Below are 23,967 nucleotides of genomic sequence, written 5' to 3' on the forward strand. Positions count from 1 at the left end.
AGGAGTCCAATGTTGATTCATTGACTTTTACTGCATAGGCAAAAACTGTCATCAAAATGTCTTTGCAGAAGAAATAAAGGTTTGTAATGACATGAGGGTGAATAAATCATGATCGAATTTTCATTTTTGGATGAAGGATCCCTTTAAGACAACTTTTTTGTGCACTTTGTGGACCAGACAGATTTCATTATCACTACCAGCGTCTTGGATTTGCCCGCTAGATATCAGCCACCGCAGTATCATTTTTTTGCCCGACTTTTATAAACTTGCTTTTAAAAACGAACAATAATTTGATCCATACCATTCTATAATGATAAGCTTGATTCTTACAGTATAAGAAGTTTTGTTTGTGTGATTTCAAACAGCATGTCACAGCACAGTAGTATTTTGCAGGACATTCGTATTGAGCCACTGAGAGATGTAATTAATCAGCTGCTGAGTGAACATTATTTTCAGGCGTGACCGTTTGGCGCTGTAAAAGGAGCCGGTGATGGATGACTTTGGTTCTCCACCCAAGCAGCATTGTCCAAGAGAACAGCTGGGGGAGAACCAGTCACCGTCCAATAGATTTATCACCACACTCTTTACGAAAAGAGGACTTTTATTCTTAGAAACAGATAATCAAATCCAAAAGACAAGAGAAGTGAACCACAGAGTTATGAATCTGGAACATTTCAGGCCTTCGGGTCAGATATTTATGCAATAGTCTCAGCACCCCAATAAACCCCCCATGGACTGTTCACAGACCGTCTGATGCAAATTCCATGCAAAAATAGCAAGAGCTCACAAAAAAAAAAAACAGCATGCTCAAATGAGATTGGCCGGCCTCATGTAATTTAATGGCGTCAGGCTTCCCAAGTTTTATCAGTCGTTACATAAAAAGCTACTTATTCAGATTACTTTTAGAATACATATTTACAAGGACACACTGACTAGACCACTGAGGCAGGACAGAGAGACAAAAAATTTACTTTTTAAAATGTCTGCCATCCTTGCAACAAACAGAGCAGTCCGTAATGGAGAGCATTATTAAGAAATGTCAAATATTGGGGGGAACAATTTGACAATTTCCAGCTATTGTGGGGGACTTAGTGGTTACGACCCTGAGTGGGGTAAGGTAATCCATTTTGATGTGGTAGCTGATATATGCAGCCTTCCTACTGAGAAGCACCGAGTCAACTGGACATGAGTAAAAACTGTCATGTTCAATTAGAGAAAAAAGTTTTCTACGAATGCAATTGAAAACACAACAATGGCTGAATATAATTACTGTATTTATGTATTATGAAAATGTATGTATTATTGCATAACAAGGGTAGTGCATGAGAAGCCTGTTGTGTAGTTTGTCGCTTGCACACCCCATCCAGGCCCATAACTTCTTTGCAGATTTCATCTAGACATTCGGATGTTTAATGTGCATGTCAACTGACTACCGTCTCCTGCCCGCTCTTCTCCACAGCTCTTTCTGATTTAGTCACACTGATGAATATTTATAAACGCCTGTGGATGAACTAGAGGCTTCACAGATATACAATTGAACTGATATGATGCTAGTGAAACACACAGTTTGCTCTTTTCTGATACTGCTCGTGAGTTCAGCAATAGGCGATAACTGAGGTGTTCTGTTCATTTCACGCTGACTTTGACTCACTGCTGAATGTGCTCTCCAGCTCCAGGAAATACACCCCGAATGATATTGTGTGTGATTGGAGTGGCTGATACTTGTGACCTTAGCTGCTTCTTATTATACTTTTTGCCATGCCATTGTGACAGGAATGTGACATTCTCCTGAAGTCAATGACTTTCCAACTGTTGCTTAGTGCCCACTCTCTTGCTGCTGTTTGTCCAAACTATATATATATATATATATATATATATATATATATATATATAGCGACTCTACAAGTATATATATATATATATATACAGTACACACAACGATCAGGCATAACATTATGACCACCTTCCTAATATGAGTTGTTGTTGAGCAATCAGAGCTCCAGTTGCTCGTCTGTTTGATCGGACCGCACGGGCCAGCCTTCGCTCCCCACGTGCATCAATGAGCCTTGGCCGCCCATGACCCTGTGGCCGGTTCTCCACTGTTCCTCTTGGAGCACTTTTGATAGAGACTGACCACTGCAGACCGGGAACAGCCCACAAGAGCTGCAGTTTTGGAGATGCTCTGACCCAGTCTTCTAAACGTCACAATTTGGCCCTTGTCAAACTTGCTCAAATCCTTAAGATTGCCCATTTTTCCCTGCTTCTAACACATCAACTTTGAAGATAAAATGTTAAAAATTATTTTGTATTTTGTTATCACTTATGTACATTTAGGGCTTTGGGTTGCATCTTGTGGTCTAAAATGTATGTTTATTGCATTATTTTAGTGTCGTGTGTTACAATGAAAGTGTTTTATATCTTCTCTCTCTTTTTTTAGTATCAGTGTGGCCTTAATAATCCAGCAGAAAGGGCTGTTTTAAAGGTGTACTGTGTAAATATTAGCGACTCTACAAGTGAGGTTGCAGATTGCAACCCCTCACCGCTCACCCCTCCCTTTCAAATCGCATAGAGATGATATGGTGGCCGACACAGGACAAAGATGTCGTCGCCTAAAACAGCAGAGAGTAGCCAGAGCTCTGCTCTGTAGAGCAGTTTGTCCCTTTAGGGCTACTGTAGAAACATGGCAGTGCAAAATGGCGAATTCCTTGTAAGGGACCCACAGTGTATGAGGATAGAAATGACTCATTCTAAGGTAAAAAATGCATAACATTTCATTAGGTAATGGTTTTATAGCCTACACCAATGAAAACACACTATGTGTATTATATTGCATTTCTGTCAATAGATCATAAATATTTCACACTGCACCTTTATATTGCAAAATGTACTGGACTTTTTTGTTATTGTTGGAATTATACAAGACTACATATTACTGTGATTTGTGAGACAGAAAATAAAAATAGGTAAGCCGACAGAGAATGAATCCTAGTTTAAAAAAAAAAAAAAAACATTCTAATATCTGCCAACTGTTCTCTTAGGCATTCTGCACTTCATTGAAGGTATCGAATGTAAAAAGGCAGCTCTTTTTATCCAAGAGCAGCTCCACATGCAGTATCAGCAGTTTCGAGACAAAAGCCAAACTCATTACATAACCTCTATGCTGACTGTGACAGACACCCTACTGTTAGCAATCTGCTACAGCACACAAAACTGCCATCTTGTGCTGCATTTAGCCCTACTCAAAGAAGAAGATCAGGACATAACTCTCTTTAGAGGACTTTGTGTTCGGACCTTTGCATCCATTTGAAAGTCTATTATTTAGCGAAATATTACTCATTGATGCTGTATTTACCTAGCCTGACAAGCCAGACCCACATCAAGATGTTTGGTCTGGAAACTCTCCATTGACAGCTCAATCCGAGGGGCGGATAAACGGTTGTCTTTCAAACTCCCTCTGCACGCGATAGGATAGCTCTACAACCAACCAGAGCAACGAAGGTGAAACAGAGCTCGCTGACAGATTAAACATTCGCCGTATCCGGTCGGCTAAACTCTGAACACATCTTCCCTTCTTAAGAATGACTTCAGTGCCGTTCTTTGTTCTTTTCTTAGAGAAAAGCTTAACTCCAAGTCTTCCAGAATCGCAGTCAAAGCTGATTCGAAAGACCGCCGTTCACCAGTTTCTGTGATTACTAGAAGCACGCAAACGCAACTCGGCCGTCATTATGTTAAGCCCCGCCCACCAACTCTACACACGATGTGATTGGCCCGACCAGAGTTTGGCGTTTACGGCTCAGAAGGGTACTGAGAGTTGCTAGACGACACTCGCGGGCTGATTAGATTTGCTTCTGCTAGGGTGCATCTAGATTTCTAGGCTAGTATTTTTTGTGAAATATACTGATAAAATGGTTTAGGAAATCACACAGAACTTAGTAGTAAATTAGACACTATTTTTAAATAGACACATTAAATAGAACAAGCATTTAAGTAGATTTACTGAAATGGGTTTCCTTGTAAAATATACTGCAAATATATGTATTTACAACTTGTAAAAATCTTCCTTTTTTTTTTCTTTTTTTTTTTTATACAATGTAAGCCTACAATTCTTAACAGCACATGCATGTTGAATAGCATGGCATACGCAATAAACAGACAATTTTAAAGAGTGCTGCATTTTCTGGAAACCTCAAAGTCAATCTATGAAGAGCCCTGTGGCGTTTCTGGCTGTATTTGAGTATTTTTGCACCTTTTATACTTCAGTTCCTCTATCATTGCACAGCTGAGATATTATGTTGAGCTGGTCACACCTGCTCGCTGTGATTGTGTGTCCCTCTCCAGAGGGCTGCTTTGGTGTTGGCACTGCTCGGGAGTAAATGAAAGCCTAACTCCAAATCTCCTTCCATGGGGCTTTTCTGTACAATGTGTGGAAAGCTCTTGCAGAAATGGGAGCTCTAGCGTAGTTCCACCTGGAAGACTCCAATGTCACATCATTTATCACGTCACTACGTCACGTCACTAATTACCTATCTAGCCAATAATTATTCGTCCTCTGTAGTATTTAAAGTCCTGTTCCCACCCATTATTACATTTGCAGATAATGACACCGGCATTCACCAACATCCTCCCCACCACCACACTTTAACAAAAAATCAGGTCTCCAATTGAACATTTTCTAGTGACTGGTAACATCCAAATTGTATCAATTCACAGAAATTCATTTTGGCCAAAGGATCCACTACCTTCTTTCAGGTAGAACTATGGGTTCGTATAGGGGTCTTGTGATTCATGTGAAATGGTGGAGGCTGAACTTAGACCTGGCTTACAGGACATTGGAGAGGAATGTTTCATTGGTGCTTCAGAGCCATGCTCTTGGTTGCATGGACGGAATGCTTTGTTTTTAACCATCTGTTTTATTTCCATTGTACCTGTTCTGGTGCATTCAAATGTGAGATGTTCAGAGGCATGCCTTCCTCGTCGTTTTCCTCTCACATCCATTGTAGTTGATTCCTCTTTCATCTTCTGTTGGTTTTATTGCTATTTTCTATCTTCGACAAATTCTTTAATGCCGGGTTCAGACTACACAATATATGCTTGTCTGTCACGATAGTCACTGTGTCCGATTCTGTGTCATGTAGTGGACAAGAAACATGTCCGACTACATGGTGAACATGATTTCTAGTTTAACATGTTCCGGGATCAGCATCTTTAGCCGCGTTTCCACCGAAGGAACTTTACCCAGGAACCAGGAACGCTGGGGTGGTACTCGGTGTGTTTTGACCGCAGGAACCAGGGTCTAAATGAAGTTTCAGGTAAATATTTCCCCCTCCAAGCGGCCCTGCTCGCGAGGTAGGACTTTTTCAAAGTTCAGGAACTTTCGAGGGCGGGACTTGGGCGCTGAACATGCTGATTGGTTGAGCTCACGCAGCCTTTTATTTCAAACCGGCATTTTAAAAAGTATTTTGCGAGGTTCGGTCTACGTTCAGTAAATATCAGTCTACTCAGCCATCTCACGTGCAATGTCCGTAATAGCTGATAATAATATACATTGTCATTTTAAATCTAGCTTTACAAGCTTTCTGAATATGCTGCATGCTGCTGAATCTGCATATTAGTGCTCTTTTCTGTCGTGGTTAATTACCTCTTTAGTAAACCTATACATAACCAGCAAAAGCAGCACAGCTTGAATCTCTTCCATACTCGTTATTAATTTTTTACAGTCTATTTTTCACCATGTAAACGACCTGACCAATTACTTTTAAGTGTGCGTCCTTACATGACGTGACAGCGCGCACCGCGCTCATGTTGACAAGAGAGGAAAGCTCATTTTTCTGAGGGGTAAACTTTTACTGCGCCTGACAGAAGAATTTTTTTTCTGACATGATTACACTTTACAACAAATAAATAGCTTATAATACTGTATTAGTCCTGGTGGCCGTTAAGAGTTGCTATGGCTACAGTAAACACATTCCAGCTGCTGGAGAAAACAGCATAGACATTTTTGATGTGGAAGACAAACTGCATGTGACAAAATGATTGCGATTGAAGTCGCGCAAAAATGATTACTGTCCGTCACTAACTTGAGGAGCAGTCGCGCGCAGTCCTGCATCACCGGACTAATTTGCCTAATCTTCACGGAACTTTAGATCGCGGTGGAAACGCAGCAGCTGCAGGTCTTGGGGGAGAAAAGTTCCTGTAAAAAAGTTCCTGGTACAAATTGTTCTGGGTAATTTTGGTGGAAACAGGGCTTTTGTTGATCCTGGAACAACATTCCTATCATCCATCCAATCAGATTTGAGGTTTACAGTTTATGGAAAGTTTAGGCTTATGGCCAGGTTTAAGGTTCCGATATACTTAAAGCGAAATCGAAGAATGAACTGATATGACACCATTTTGAACAAAGTCAGACCAAATGTTTTTTAGTTTTGCTTGTTTCGGGAGTTCAGGAGCTGGCAAACACCTTCAAACTCCCATTGGTCTGTGGCAATAATGTAAGGCTCAAGCTTTATAAAAAAAAATGCTTGCTGTTTTCTAATTTTTGCTATTTTATTATTAAGAGGAAAGTGCACAGCACATATTTACATATTCATCTAAAAACTGCTCTCAGCAGAGTTGGCGGTGATGAATGTTCACTAACAGTATATCGCTGCTCACATATTTTGAACTTCATTTCATCCCTAATCGAAGAACGACAAATAACTTTGCCGTGAGAATATCGGACCTTTAGGTACTTCTACATCCATGTTATTCACCTATCATTTCACTATGATTTCAAGGATAAGTTATGGGTTTAGTGATGCTTGCTTAGTCCAAATGCTTAGGACTACATTTTCAGACAGAAATGTTGTTCCAGGGATATGTCTAACTTTTCAAAATCACACTTACCCAGACTTCACTTTAATATCTGACCAGTCATCACTTGCAATCTTTAACGATGGTCAGATGTGCGTAATGTCATAGATAAAATGTCATAGTAAAAAATACACGGAAGGCACAGAAAGCCAGATTACTAGACAGCACAGACTTGCTGACTTTGTAAGTGGTTAATAGAGGGACAAATACTGGCCATCACACAGTCCCAGACTTCAAAGTCATCTGAGAACACAACAAACTCACCCAGAAACATGTGCCTCATTTCTAGAAGACAAAGGACAAATTAACAATATCTCTTCTAAAATAATACCGTCCGACTGGATGGAAATCTGTCAACCCCGACTGGCCCAAATCTCAGAATGGTTCTTCTGATGCCATGTCATAAATACAGTAGGCTTGAGATGACAATATGTGGTGTTGGAGCACTATTATCGACACCTAAATGAATCCTCAGTGGTCAGGTGGTACAAATAGACGCTCTCAGAAAACGCCTATTTCACAAGCTGTAATTACGAACTCTACGAGGACATGGACACTTTTTACATGTTGAAATCATATAATTGTAGTAATTATGAAATGGTGTGAATGCACCTTTAGGGTTACCCTAACCCTAAGGCCTTTTTCATACTGCAAATCGTGTACAAAAATCTCTACATTAATGGTATATTCCAGCCTTTGCTGTACAGTATTCCAGTCTAATTGCTACCTTTCACATTATCTTTGTTTTCTTTGAGCTTTAAAGTATACGATCCCATTTACTTTTATGGATGAAAAAACAGCTGAAATTATTCTTCAAATATCTTCTGTTGTGTTATATGTACATATAGTTTAGTTATTTACAGCAGTAGTTTTCAATCCTGGCGCTGAACTCAACCAGGAAATTGGCCCCCAGGAGTAAAATTGGACACCGCTACTGTAGACTTTTGACGATTATGTATCTTTAGCTAAACAAATATTAATGTAGAAAAGCACATTTTCCTTCTACAGTTTCTTAACCAGTTACAGGGTTTTTTTCACCCTCAGTTTTGCTTTGTTTCTTAAAGTGCTTTGACTGTAGCTTTTAAAGGTGATTTTGCACTTTATGCCACAAAGGTAGCAGCATGCAATTTTGTCCTCTATTCTCTCGTCTTTTATGTGTCCTCATTCCTGGAATTGAATCATCGGAGTGGACAGAAGCGTTTAGTGCTTTCAGCCTGGACACGAATAAAACAATTAACCATAGATTCACAACCATCGGGGGCTGCTTTGTCTTCCTTTTTGCCATTTTGTCCTCTTGGGAAACAAACAAGTAGGAGAAAGATCCAATTACCTTCTTCAAGAGGAGAGGCAATTCTCCTTAAAGTGATTGTCTCAGATATGCCACATTAGGTTTGTTTCTTCATGGTTTGGGAGGGCTAACAACCGTAATATTATCAAGGGGCTTCTGCCTCGGAGTGATTCTGTTTGGGTCTATGTGTTTTTATTTGTAATAGCCTTCTTTCGAATTTCTCCTAGAAGGTCAATGCCAAATGATGCTTCCTGGTACCTCCTGCCTGTCTCTGTACCCTACAGGAAGAACTAACAAGACAGCGTAGGTGTAATTCAGTTATGGATTCAGCTGTGTCAAAATAATACCATTTTTCATATGCGTGTGGCTGGCCACAATTGTTTAGAAACATATCGAAAGTATAAATGAAGTATTCAAATGAAAGATTTGTCTAGTTTCTCAGGGGATGAGCTAGTCATGGACGAACAAATCTTTTAATGCGCTCTCACATTAGCACTAATTTCAAGAAATAGCAGGAGTCTAAAAATGCTGTCGAGAGGCGATGAAAATGTGTGTGTATAGAGAGAGAGAGAGGGAGAAGGAAATCTTGCGGAGAGAGAGATTATACCAGTTTATCTCTGACTTTTTCTGCATCTGGAGATAGTAGTCATGGTTATTATGGGGATTGGGACTATCCCAGAGACATTGAGCAGAGCAGCTGCACTTCAGCAACCCCTAAATGCCTTTTCCTTTTCTCTTAGAGATGCCGCTATGTGTCTATTACTCATAAAGCAATGGCATTTTACTAAACTCAATGCTTCTTTTATATATAGTTTAATATTTTAGATTTAGGTTTGGAGTGCAGTGGAGAACCAACACATGCAGTTCCAAAATAGATTTAGCGTTCAAAATTAAACTACAAACCCGATTCCAAAAAAATGGGACACTGTACAAATTGTGAATAAAAAATGAATGCAATAATTTCAACAACAAAAAAAAGGTTTTGGTTTTTGGAAAACCATACTGGATGCCTGTGATCTTGGCACTGCAAACATTATCCGTTTAGATAAACATTAGGCCTTTTCTCTGGGCCAAGGCTCCTTTAAAATGGACTGTGGCAAGGTGGAAAACTGTTCTGTGGTCAGACGAATCAAAATATATATTGCATAGGAGAAACATACTGCATCAATTACAACATCGTGGCTGTGTAGAAGAAGGATCAGGGTAGTGAAATGGCCAGCCTGCAGTCCAGATCTTTCACCCATAGAAAACATTTTGCGCATCATAAAAAAGAGGATGTGACAAAGAAGACCTAAGACAGTTGAGCAACTAGAAGCCTGTATTAAGCCCTATTCACACGGGATCAGTATTATCTGGGGACCTCTGGTGATTTGTAATAATTGCAGAGAATGTCTGTGATCTTAAACCCGTGCGAATCGTCCATGTCTGTAATTTGTAAAAATAAGTAAAAAAGTAAAAATATTGATATTTGAAACTCTTCTTAAAAGGGCGCAGGGAGCAGCTCATTTGCATTTTAATGGAAGCACACAGAAACAGTGCTTTTTTGCTCACCCCAAAAAGTGACAATTTTCACATGCTATAAAAAATTATCTGAAGTATTTTAAGCTAAAACTCCACACACACTGTGGGGACATCAGAGACTTATTTGACATCTTGTTAAAGAGGCATAATAGGTCCCTTTTAAGTAATAAATAAAAAGCATTTACATGTTTACATTTACAGTAGCATACGTACAGTAACATACAGTAAAATAAGTTACATTAGCCTCCCAATAATGTATTTTTTTGCTGATCCGAAAACGTAGAAAATCTGTGAATCAAAAACTGCAAAATGATTCGAACCGTTTTGTAATCTGCTGAACCACTATGGTTTGAATGCATTTGATTTTGTATTATTTTATGTTTTTTCCTGCCACCCTTATCAAGTGATGAGAAAGCTGAGAATGTTTTATAATATGCTACTCTGTGCAACCTTGTATAGTTCAGAATATTGTTGTTTACTGATTCAAGGTCTTACATTTCAGCTTTTGTCCTAAATTTAATTGGAATATTTGCAGCTATTGAAGCTTACATTTAATAAATGTTGTTTATTAAAGGAATTTATAAAGGTTGAGAATTATGTTCTGCTCTACACTTCATATCAAGGGTTCTTGCACCCATTTAAAGGGATAGTTCACCCAAAAATGAAAATTAGCCCATGATTTACTAAAGTCATCCTAGTTGTACATGACATTCTTCTTACAGACGAATAAAACTGGAGTTATATTAAAAAAGTCCTGGCTCTTCCAAGCTTTATAATGGCAGTGGCTGTTGGGTCCTTTTTAAAGGCCATAAAAGTGCATCTATCCATCATATAACTGCTCCACACGGCTCCGGGGGGTTAATAAAGGCCGTCTGAAGTGAAGTGGTGCAATTGTGTAAGAAAAATTCCCATATTTAAAACTTTATAGACTAAACTAACTAACTTCCGGCTGTTATGTGCGCATTGATTTACGGCAAAAGACCCTTGACCCTTAAAGGGGGGGTGAAATGCTGTTTCATGCATACTGATCTTTTTACACTGTTAAAGACTTGGAATCCCATACTAAACATAGACAAAGTTTCAAAAGTTAAGGTGGACGTTTGATGGGAGTATTTCTTTGTCAAAAATACTACTTCCGGTTAGTCATAAGTTTCGGCAAGTTTTTTGAGATCATGCGTCCCCTTTGACGTTAATGGGGGCGGAATTTCCTTGTATGGGCCTTACGGACAATTCTACCGGAAGCGCGTGAGAGAGAGAGAGGGAGAGAGCGAAAGTAACAGGCTACGCCCATCAAAGCGCTGGCTTGTAGGATGCTAAACAGGTGATGTGCACATAACAATGTCACCAAAAAAGTGCGTTTTTGGTTGCCAGACCAAGACAGTCCTGCACAGATTCGCCAAAAACCCCGCGTTAAGGCAACAGTGGATGGAATTTTCTTTTCCGGATCAGCAACTGAGTTGCGCGAATGTTTATATCTGTTCGCTGCATTTCGGTGCCGACTGTTTCATAAACAAGGCCCAGCTCGACGTCGGATTTTCCCAATCGCCTAATGCTGAAGGATGGAGCAGTCCCAACGTTAGAACCGCAGGCGGTGAGTTAGACTGCTTCAAATGTCTGTGTTTTTTTTAGTCCGCTTACTGTCTACACAAACCACGCGTAAACACACACACACACACGTGCACAACTGCACTTCCCACATGTACACCTTCAAAGACAAAAATACGACCATATAATTCAAGTATAAATATGTAAATAACACAAGCCGCTAAGCATATTATATAGTTAGTGTATAACTTGTACCACATACAGACGTCCTGCTCTAGTCGTTTTTGCTGCTGCTCCTGTTCAACTGCAGCCTCTGGGTCTGATTCCGGATCATAGATGTATGGCTGTATCTGATTAAAAGCCATATTTTTATTTTGAAAAAAGTTTTTTTCCCGCTGTTAGGGATGACACAGCTTTACGACGCACTTGACTCAACATAGCAGCAGCGAGCACACGTCATTATTTAGCTCCGCTCACACGATACGCCCCCACCCGCTCGGCTTTTTTCGGAAAGACTCGGAACAGCGCATCTTTCTTATATAATTATTTAAAAAATAAAGACTTTTCGGAGATATGCAGGATGCAATGCTACTCTATAGGTACTCAAGATTGACATGACACTGACTGAAACTGAGTGTTTCACCCCCCCTTTAACGCGTGTGTACTTACGAAGCTTGCGATGCTTCTATACATAGTCAGGGATACTCTTTTGTTGCAAGTCGAATTACGTGCAAATTTCTGCCGTTATTGTAATCTATACAGTTTTAAATATGGATATTTTTGTGCACAATCCCGCCACTTCACTTCCTTATTAATTCCCGGAGCTGTGTGGAGCAGTTATATGATGGATAGATGCACTTTTATGCACTTCATAAACGAGACAACAGTTCACTTAGCCAGAACTACTCTGATTGTATTCGTCTGAAAGAAGAAAGTCATATACAGCTAGGATGACTTGAGGGGGAGTATCATGGACTAATTTTAATTTTTGGGTGAACTATCCCTTTTAGTGGACAATGCTCAATACAAGAAGACACACACCTAATGCAAGTCCTTGTGTTATTTTTTAATGAAATATTTACAGAGAAATATTTTTTGAGTTTAGTTTGTTCAGAGAACAAGTCTTCAGGCCTTTGGCTTCATTTAAGCACCAGATCTTCTTTTCTTTTTTAAGAAATGGAAATCCAATCGTTGTTTTGATAAAACAATGCAGATTTGCGATGGAAATTTGTTCAGACAGACGGTGCCATGATGGGTGTGCTGGAGTGTGATAATTCAAGAGCTGCAGGGGAGGACTGTGATTTATGGGATATCTTTTATGTGTTACGAAATGCGTTCCTTGGAAACCCCACCCCCAACAATTGAACTGAGTCATTTCCCTAATTGATAGTTGCCTTGAAACTCCATGAGAGGGGCTGATGAAACTAAAGCTTAATAATGTACACAAGCTATTGTGTGTAGCCAACCCCCCCTCCCCCTCTCTCTATGTGTGTGTGTGTGTGTGTGCAGTCAAAATGGTCCATCGAGACAAGACCAGACAAACTAAACTATCACATTTACATTGACTTGCTTAAGACTATTGATTTTGTATTGATATAGGTGTACACACTTCATGTTAGGTCACTGATACAGAAGTATGAATTATGATGTGTAATCCACTGTACAGCTCTCTGAGGTGTGATCTCATTGTGCCCAGTATGAAATGACGTAAATGTGCAGTCCTCAACCGGATTATAGGCCCTATAAGAGAACTGTCTCCAGTCCCAGTCATAAAAGCTATTGATTACTGCCGACTCACACTCACACACTCCCCCATTGGCGTCAGTTTTTCCCAGTCAATATTTCTAGTGCTGGTCATTCGAGGTCTTGTGGATGCAGGCTCAATTTCTAAGTTCAAAAGACACTTTTTTTCATACTTGAACCAGTATGGGATGCTCAAACAATCAGAGGGATGTTTTTATGGCACTATAGTGTTTATATTTTTACTGTAAATGACACTCATCACCTTAAAAAATCTAGTCAGTTAGCATAATATTTCCGTCTGTTTATGATAAACAAGACAAGCCCAGTGAGAGGACCTGGTTTATAGCGGCCAAGAACCGTGCCAGAGCCGCTCCGCCCCGTTCTCGCTACAAGCTGTTTGCAGGATGCTCTATCTGGAGGTATTCCCTCAGCACTCACACCCGCTCCAGAGCTGAAACAACACACCATAATGAAGAGGCCAGACACTGACACGTGAGACCGGGGAAACACTTACCAAAGCGCTTTACAAAGCAAATTGGGGAAGGATTGTTTTTAGGTTACTACCGGGGAGTTTTTTTTTCTTACTACTGATATAACAGAAAGCTTATGTAATATTTTTTGATTCTCCACAGCAGTTTTAGTAGGTTATGAGTCACATAGGCCTCTGGCTATGGCCGCCTTTAACTGCAAATGCACTGCTGTTATTAAAATTTATTAGATTACAGATCTGTAACTACTCTCATGAAATGTATTTAATTGCCTCCTGGTATGAACAAAAACGTCTAGAGCAGAACATTCTCCTTTTGGAAATGCTGCTTCATTTAAATTTCAACTATTTTAAATGACCGTATCTGATTAAATATGAAGAGGATTCAATGTGAATCATTTAGCGCAAAATCGCAGGGAAGCAGAGTGGTGGAGGGTGAACATTCAGCTGTCGCAAGATGTTTGTTCGCTCATTTTGGCGTTGATCTAAATCAGTCCCATTTTTTTTATAGCCGAACCCCTTGATGTAATATTTTTTCTGAGGTCTAGTTCGAGATCTGGAGTTTGAGTCCCGGCTAGGTCCAATTCCCCTCTGTTCTCTCTTATGATTTTCTGTGTGACCTCCTACTGTCAAAAAAGTTAAAAAAAGCCCCCAAATATAGGCTAACTTAACAATATTTTAATAATTCAACACATTCTACTGTTTATGGTTCTGTAATATTAGTTAATGGGCACACCACGTTTATTGCCGCACACTCAAAACAAATGCTGTTTGTATTTATATGGGCAAATGCTATGATTAGATCATTATGGCAGTGATTATTATGTTTCTAGCATGTTATATGTTTGCCAACAGTTCTTCTAACCCCAAATGATGGCTTTTCATTTCTTAAACAACCATTTAAGAAGACAAATCATGGCCATTTTACAGGAACCCACTGTCAAGATCCATCAGGCTCAAACTGTGAAAGAATGGTTAGGAGGGAGCATGAAGAATCATTTTCACACATGAATTGGCATCTCTGAGTCCAGTCCTTACATTCATTGAGTCTTTGGGATGTGCTGGAGGACACTTTACAGAGTGCTGGACTCTTGCATTGGCAATACAAGATCTTGACCAAAAACGGATGTATCTCTTGATGGAACTGTTATTCTTCATGCTTTAAGAAATAAAAAGCTACACACTCCATAAATTAGGGTTTGGAAGAGCTGTTGCCAAACATATAACATGCTAGAAACTGCAAAAATAATCAAATTATTCACTATTAAGTATTTACCATTTATGTCCGAACAGTGACCCTTTTTTTTTTTTTTTTTTTGCCAGGCAATGTATATAGACTTATTTTAATACAAACATTCAAATCCTTGAGCTTTAAATTTGGCAGAACACTGGTAAAACGCTGTACATTTATATCCACAAAAATGGATCCGATTTGATCAGTGCACTAAGCTATATCACATTTTATTACGATTAATTATGCAGCAACATTTATTTATCTTAATTTTACATTTAGCTTTTTATCAACTCACAAAACCTCATTTGGGAATCTATATCATGATATCAATGAAGAATGGTGTTAAAGAGGTGCTGAATTGAGAAATAAACTTTCACTTGAGCCTCTGATATATAAAAGGTCATGGTAATATAAGAATATATTGTAAGTTTAGGAGATGAAAATGTCCTTGTAAGTAAAAGAAAAGCTTTTGTAGACACCAGGCCCATAAAACGAGAGCTCTCAAATCAGTGATGTATTAGAAAGGGGAAACGCCGCCTCTACAGGTAAATGTGTACGTCTGCATCTGTAGCCCCGCCCACATGCTTATGTAGCCCCACCCACGACTCATGCAGCTAAATGAACAATACACATGCCGAAGATAGCAAGATAATCGTTTGTAAACAAGACACGGGTCGATTTGCAGACATATTGAGATTAAAACACAATGCTGTGCCTTCTATATTGGATCCGACAGGAATGGTGCAGCACACTAATGTTTGTAAAACATGTTTTTTTATATGTGATAGTATTGCATTGTTACAGAACGTTTTTATTAAGTGTACATGTCTAGCAGAACATACCTTAGCACACTGTCACAGGCTGGAGAATCCTTTATTTTTGGTTCATTGTGATTCGGGATCAGACTTGGACATGTATGGGCCAGGGCTCGCAAAGCCCAGTGTCCCGGGGCTGTGTGTTTTCCAGACGGGGTGCCAAAATGAAAGCACGTCGGCAGGCCAGTGAATCTTAAATAGTGAGATAACATTCATTTCTTGATCTGTTGTTCACTCTCTTGACTTGATATTTGAAGAGTTCACGCTTATCCACCGATCGGGCGGGAAAAAAATCAGTCGTGGGTGAATGAGAGATAAATCATTGTGTTTAATTAACCAATACCTTTTGAGAGCCCGGTCAGAGAATTATTCCGGTTGCCGCTTTCAAAACAATTCCTCCCGTGAAAAGACAGGGAAGCTGAAGCTCGTTAAACATGCAAATCTTATCCAATCCTAGCCGTGGGCGTTTACTTCCAAGTCTCCAGTGACACGCCCATCAAAACCCAGCGTTCAGGAGAGAGCCTCAAAACCAGTGCAGAAAATAGCCTATTACTTATTATTTATGATGTTTTTGAATGTAAAAACTATGCAAACGTAATAAGTTGACCTCAGAGAACCGTATAAAAATTAAACTTAAAAACAGCAGTTCATGACACCTTTAAAGATAACCGTTTTTCACGCTCTTTCTGCAGAGGCCGGTCTATAGCTATCTGTTTGTGAGTACAGAACGAGAACGAGTGAATGCCAAGCTTCATCCTGTCTCAGAGCTACGCCTCAGGACAAAAGTCATTTGGGGTCCAAGCTGAGGTCACCTGTGTGCGTAATAGATCCCGAATCAGTCAATACTCTGTGGTCACTGAAGGGCTAGTTCCTAAAAGCATCTTACCCAGATCACTTACATATGGTGACTGCTCACTATAGCAAAGGCTGTTTTGCACCATTCAAATCTCAAGTCTTTTGAGGCAAGTTGTAGTGTTGACATACGTCTGGATTTTCTGATGTAGTCTGTCAATTTTGAGACGCTTGAGTGCAGCAGTTACCACAGGCCATGTTCAGACACTTTTGAGCACTTGTCTTTTTGCCATGAAAGAGAGCTGTTTTGTTTTTTAACACATTGATTTATTTTTGAATCTATTCCAAGATTTTCCCTCTAAAAGAATCCAACCTGTCTACCTGTTAATGTGAGCAATCTTGTACTTGAGTTTGCGGCAAATATTGACACCGTGTAAGGGCCGAACGATCCGGCTCTCGCTGTGGACTAGGTGGAGGACTGGAAAAGGCCATCCCTTTCTCTCCTGCTTAGAGTGATTGAGGCGTTATTGATTTCATTTTCATCAGCTCTGAAGGAGGCAGCCACACTTAAGGGAGATGGGTAATTTTTTGTGACACGTAATAAAAGCCTTGCGAGTCTCCAGCTGTCGATCTCCATGGTGGCCGAGACAGTGGACCAGCACAGAGTAAAGGCTAACCATGAATGCGGCCCTCGTGCTGTTTTATTCTGGTGCACATTACATCAGCAGTGAATGCAGGGGAACACTGGTTAAACCCTGGAAGTGTCTACTGTATGTCTTTCTCTCATTACATTTACCTCACGGCTATAGTTTCATTTTCAGCCACAGATAATGAGGGGGTTTGAGCACTTCAGTGCTTCCATTAGCAGCAGAAAAAACATATTTTGCATTGATTTGAGGCTGACGAAACTGTAGCAAAATGATACTGTATGATACATATGTTGAATTATAGGTTGAGTTTCTATATCATTAAGAATTGTCTGAGCTCTTCAAATGCTGGGATGGCTTCTGTGATCGTTTAGAGTTACAGAGCTGCTTTTCTAATGAAATCCATTATTTGGCGTTTTACCAATATTTGATTTTTATATATCGATATTTTGTATTGACTTGTAATTGTGTGCAATTAAACAAGTGGACATTTTGCCTAGTTTCAATCTCAATCCAAAAAATGTGCTTCCTCCATTTTTTCTTTTCAGATATTTTAAATGACTTTGGAGAATATTTTGCATAATAAAAACTAAATTTTCAGTACTTGACTAACATTCAGTATGAGATGTTTGCTGTTTTTTGGATCATGGTGGTTAGGTTGTAGCTGACCCAAGCTGTGTTATCCATCAAGTGTGGGCCTGGTTGACTTGGTAGACTATTTTCTTCTAAATTCAAAAACCAGGTCATACCAGCTTAAGGTAGATATGCGGTTTTGAAACACGGTAGCTTGGCGGTTGAAGATTCTGCACCATTTCTAACCAGCTTGATCAAATGTTCTACCAGCTCAACCACATCTCCACCATCTGCTAGTCCAGCTGCTCTATTTAATACTTGAGAATGATTTCATGAGTATGGACATCGGTTAGCACGTGTGTCCTGTGGCTGAATAGAAGAGCTTGTTGGACCTTCAGCCTTACCGATGAATTGACAGTGCAATGTTGTTTAGTGAACTTTAAATTAATATTGTTGAAAATGTTTGCTGTTTTTAAATCGCATATAAATGTATTCACTCTAATATATATATATATATATGGAACAATACAGAATTAAATTTGTATTTCATATAGATTTTTCACAAAGATATGATCAATGTTTTGAATTAAGCATTGCATTGTGGTGTGTTTTAGGGTTAAAGAAAATGTAGGTAAACTTAACAAATAATCTCCTGGCAGAAAATTTCCGGTTTCTTTTCCTATTTCTTGTCTTTTCTTTTGTCAAAGTCATACAAGAAAATACTCTTTCATTCTTTCTACTACTAACGTTTCAGTTGTAGTTCAATGTGTTTCCATCCATCAATCCATCCAATGGACCCCCATCTATCCATCCATCCATCCATATATCCAATCAACGCCATTCATTCACCCAATCAATCCATCCACCCACCTGCCCATCATTGACTCCATCCATCCATCCATACCCCCAATTAATTCATCCACCCAATCCATTCTTCCATCCTTCTATCCATCATCAACTCATCCATAAATCCATCCATCCACCTAATCCATCCATACTTCCATCTATCCATATATCCAATCAACCCCATCCTTCATCAGTCCATCCATCCATCCATCCATCCAGCCAAAGTATCCTCTCAATCATCTGTCGTTCATCTACTCCATCCATCCATCCATCCATCCATCCATCTATCCATCCATATATCCAATCGACGCCATTCATCCACCCATACAATCCATCCACCCACCTGCCCATCATCCATTCATCCATCCACACAATCAATTCATCCACCCATCCATCCTTCTATCCATCATCAACTCCATCCATAAACCCACCCATCCATCTAATCCATCCATACTTCCATCTATCCATATATCCAGTTGACGCCATCCATTCATTCATCCATCCATCCACCTATTTATCCATCCAAAGTATCCTCTTAATCATCTATCTTTCATCTACTCCATCCATCTATCCACCAATTTATCTATCCAAAGTATCATCTCAATCATCTATCTTTCATCTACTCCATCCATCCATCCATCCATCCATCCATGTACTTAATCAATTCATCCATCCTTCCATCCTTCTATCCATCATCATCTCTATCCATAACTCCATCCACCTAATCCATCCATACTTCCATCTATCCATTAAATCAACGCCATTCATCCACCCAAACAATCCATCCACCCACCGGCCCATCATTGACTCCATCCATCCATACACCCAATTAAATAATCCACCCAATCCATCCTTCTATCCATCATCAACTCATCCATAAATCCATCTATTCACCTTATCCATCCATACTTCCATCTATCCAATCAACTCCATCCATCATCGATCCATCCATCCAAAGTATCCTCTCAATCATTTATCATCTACTCCATCCATCCATCCATCCTCACAATCAATTCATACTTCCATCTATCCATATATCCAGTTGACCCCATCCATCCATCCATCCATCCATCCATCCATCCATCCACCCACCTATTTATCCATCCAAAGTATCTTCTTAATCATCTATCTTTTATCTACTTGATCCGTCCATCCATCCATCCATCCATCCATCCACCAATTTATCTATCCAAAGTATTCTCTTAATCATCTGTCTTTCATCTACTCCATCCATCCATCCATCCATCCATCCATCCATCCATCCATCCATCCATGCACTTAATCAATTCATGAACCCAATCCATCCGTCCATCCTTCTATCTATCTATCTATCTATCTATCTATCTATCTATCTATCTATCTATCTATCTATCTATCTATCTATCTATCTATCTATCTATCTATCTATCTATCTCTCTATCATCATCATCATCTACATCCATAACCCTATCCATCCACCTAATGCATCCATACTTCCATCTATCCATATATCCAATCAACGCCATTCATCCACCCAAACAATCCATCCACCCACCTGCCCATCATTGACTCCATCCATCCATCCACCCAGTCCATCCTTCCATCCTTCTATCCATCATCAACTCATCCATAAATCCATCCATCCACCTAATCCATCCATACTTCCATCTATCCATATATCCAGTCAACCCCATCCATCATCGATCCATCCGTCCATCCATCCTAACAAAGTATCCTCTCAATCATCTATCTTTCATCTACTCCATCCATCCAGCCATCCATCCATGCACTTAATCAATTCATCCACCCAATCCATCCTTTCATCCTTCTATCTATCATCATCCATTCTATCTATCATCATCCATCCATAACCCCATCCATCCACCTAATCCACCCATACTTCCATCTATCCATATATCCAATCGACCCCATCCATCCATCCATCCATCCAAAGTATCCTCTCAATCATCTATCTTTTATCTACTCCATCCATCCATCTATCCATCCATTCACCCATCTATCCATCCATTTATCCAGTCGATGCCATTCATCCACCCAAATAATCCATCCACCCACCTGCCCATCATCAATCCATCCAATCCATCCTTCTATCTATTATCAACTCCATCCATACTTCCATCTATCCATATATCCAGTTGACTCCATCCATCCATCCATCCACCCATTTATCCTTTCAAAGTATCCTCATAATCATCTATCTTTCATCTACTCCATCCATCCGTCCATCCATCCATCCATCCATACATACATCCATACATACATAAACTCTACATTGCACAGGCTGATAGGTCCTCAATCTGCATGCACATCATTATCTATAGGGCACAGCTGGTTGGTTGCTGACTGTATGAGTAGCCAATGAGCTCCCTGCTCAACCTTCAAATACCTGGTCAGCGTTTGAATAACAGTTGCAGCGCTTTCATGCTCCACCTGTATAGATCTGCTAGGCAAAAGAAGCCCAAAAATGTAAAAACTTTCACAAAACATTTTAATATTTGAATGACACGTTCTCATTTTCATGGTCATCTCTTGGTTAATGGTTAAATCTCATTCAAGTAAACAGGTAAAAATGATAGTTTTATTATTATTAAACAGAATTAGCTATGGTTCATTAATACTGACACTCTAATTATTTTGTTATTTTAATACACAGCTCCCTGAAATACTTGTTTCTGATTGGTCGATTGTGGCATTCTCTACTCATATTTGTTCGTTTAATGCCACTAACCTGATTGAAGTGGACCACAGTCCAAGGCTAGTGTACAGTCATGTCTCTAATGTCACTCGCCATGGCCATTTATATATTTATTAGGCAAGTTGTCATGTAATAAGTGGAATGATATACAGTGAGTTTATTTACCGATAATGACCAGCTGACTGTACATAATCCCTTACATATCAGTGCACTGCTATTCTTGCACCCTATCTTTATGGTTTTCCTGTCTTTCATTCTCTGTGCTGCAACATATTGCAAGCAGCAGCACCTCTGCAGCCCCCCTCTTTATAAATTCATTGAATCGCTGCATTTTCCGTCCACTGTCCAGAGAGCCGTTCAATATTGTATTTTACAGGCTTACTGTCTACATTTCTGCAAAAAACAACAGGGTGTTTTAAGGTCACAAGAGTTTGATGAGGAAGGCAGAGGCAGTGTTTCATACTGACCCGAGCTGATTACCCCACAGCGCGAGAGACGGAGACATGAGAAAAAAGAAGCGGGATGTATGCAGAGCTGTGTGAGCAGCATCTCCAATCAGGCAGCTTAGGAAGAGGATGGAATGGGAAGGGTGGGGGAAGGAAAAACGGAGAGAGAGGGAATGGGTGTGTGTATTTGAGAGGTGTGGGGGGGGGGATTTCTCTGTGGGAGAGAGAAAGTGGCAGAGAAAGCGCACAGAAGGAGGGGAGGGGTGTATGTGTGTGTTCACTGGAGTGTGTGTGTAGTGCTGCAGTAACGAGTGGAGAGGGGGAATGACTGCAGTTTCACGGGCTGATGGAAGAGCACGAGCAGGAGACATCCGCACGCCGCTGAAACGTTAACCCCTAAGTGCCTCGCTGGTGTATGGCCCAGACGCTCGTTGAGGATTAGGACAGAGGAGATCACTGCAGTCAGGTGTGTGGTTTTTCAGCATGTTTTCTTTTGAAAGGTGCTACAAAACGGGATGATCCGGAAATGGGAAGGTGGGCTGTTCTGCGCTGGATGCTGGATAGATTGTCCAGGGCACTAGATGGTTCTGACTTAATCGTGCAGCGGAGAGGGAAGCCCGTTCGAGAGTGGCCTTGCTGAATACTAGAGTGCTGCAGTGTGAATCATACATGTTTTAGTCTTGGGTAACTCTTCTAAAGCATCTTTAATAGGCTTTTTGCAGTGAGTCTGAAGAAAAGTGGTCTCTAAAGTGAATGTTTGATTGGGAAGTGCTGCAATGGTCCAGAGTGTTTGCCCCAGTCGGCGCGTCTCTATCAGCTTTTATCCGTTAGTTTAGTTGAACTTGTGTTGCTCACTGATCTCGGGTCAGCTTTGTGTCACGCCTCACAGAGGCTGGAGCCGCAGGAAGCTGGTCCAGGAACGGTGCGCTAGAGCAAAGTCAGCCGTGAGCTGTCGGCGGGTGGGTGTTTACTCCGTCCGTGCATGGGTGCAGGTCGCTTTCTAGAGAGTTTCCAAAGGTCGGTCCCGCTGACAGCTGCCGCGTTTCCCCGTAGGGGCAATGGGAACGACACCCTCCTCCCCAACGCCGAACAGCGGCAAGACAATATGCTGCGCCTCGTCGCTACAGCTGGCGTAAGAGCGGATCACAGGGAGAGACCACAGACAATGGGGTGCGTTAAAAGAGCTCTGCGGTACAGAAAAGAGAGGCTGGAAACGGCTGATAATCGGCCGATTGAAAAACTTGATAATCGGCATTATTCTCAAATATTAAAATACTCTTATTTCCATTGTGGGCAATCCGGTAATTGCCTTCTATCAAATGCTCTCAGATATAACTGCTTTCATATTTCCTTTCACATTGTTTTTTGTATGTGTTTCTGCTTCTGAATGCTAGCGGTGTCAATTGGACACAGTGGAATGGAAAGGGAACTTCCCTAGGTGTTTGGCAGCTCTCTCTCTCTCTCTCTCTCTCTCTCTCTCTCTCTCTCTCTCTCTCTCTCTCTCTCTCTCTCTCTCTCTCTCTCTCTCTCTCTCTCTCTCTCTCTCTCTCTGTCTCTCTCTCTCTCTCTCTCTGTCTCTCTCTCTCTCTCTCTCTCTCTCTCTCTCTCTCTCTCTCTCTGCTCTCTTGGGATTCTCCCGCAGAGGACTGGGGATCACAAGGAAGGGACATTCTCAAGGACAAATGCTGTGTCATCAAGGCTTCAGACCTTGAGCTGGAGTACAGTACAGTGTGGCATTGAGCTTAGATGTATAAGGGAAATGTATATAAGGGGGTATATGTGTGCTTTATAGCTTGTCTGATCATTCTGGTTTTAGATCTGGAAGCTATTGGGTTGTTTTTGCTTCTTGTGTTAAGTGTGTATGTTCATATGTGTTTAAGACGTAATGTGAAGGACTAGCCTTCATCTAAAACATTTGCTTGGTTAATTAGGTTTCTGATGCTACAGAGGAACATCCCAAAATCCCTTAGGAACAATCCAATGGAATCAAATGAGATAAACGTTGCCGTTCTGTTAGAGCTGTAGATACAGCTCAGATAATTTGGTCTTTCTATTTAAGTTCACACTGCACTCTAAAAAATATATTTAAAAAATAAGTTACCTGGTTGTCCTTAAAATTTTGTGTTCATTGAAATTAAAAAAATGCGTTAATACAATGACAATTTTTTTGAGAATCGACAACCTTTATTCAAATACTATTAAAAGATTTTGTAAGCATATTGGCAAATTGTGTGTTTTATTTGTGATGACGCAGTGGAGCTGGTCAAATTGTGCTATTTTCAAGATTTATCACATTTTTATGTGGTTCAGATACAATCATATTTTAAGTTTCTATTTATTAAACAAATTTCCTTCATTGTATCAACTCAAATTTTTAATTTCAATAAACTCAAAATTTTAAAGGCCCCGTTCTTTGTGTGTTTTCGAAGCTTTGATTATGTTTACAGTGTGCAATATTACATGAGTTCATGTTTCGCGTGTAAAAA

General features: G+C 40.2%; 1 protein-coding gene across 4 annotated transcripts in view; it reads left to right on the forward strand.

Annotated features, from left to right (window-relative positions):
• Window positions 1-23,967, forward strand: part of syt2a (synaptotagmin IIa) — a 133,618-nt gene that overhangs the window by 48,940 nt on the left and 60,711 nt on the right. Inside the window, exon 1 of one of the 4 annotated variants that reach the window (XM_067446904.1) lies at window positions 21,751-21,947. The exons of the other annotated variants lie outside the window; for them this stretch is intronic. The gene's annotated coding sequence lies outside the window, so the exon portion shown is untranslated. Of the gene's footprint in view, window positions 1-21,750; window positions 21,948-23,967 lie in introns of those variants that run through there. 4 annotated transcript variants of the gene reach the window in all.

Source organism: Pseudorasbora parva, chromosome 6, assembly GCF_024679245.1.
Source record: "Pseudorasbora parva isolate DD20220531a chromosome 6, ASM2467924v1, whole genome shotgun sequence".
NCBI classification, from domain to species: domain Eukaryota; kingdom Metazoa; phylum Chordata; class Actinopteri; order Cypriniformes; family Gobionidae; genus Pseudorasbora; species Pseudorasbora parva.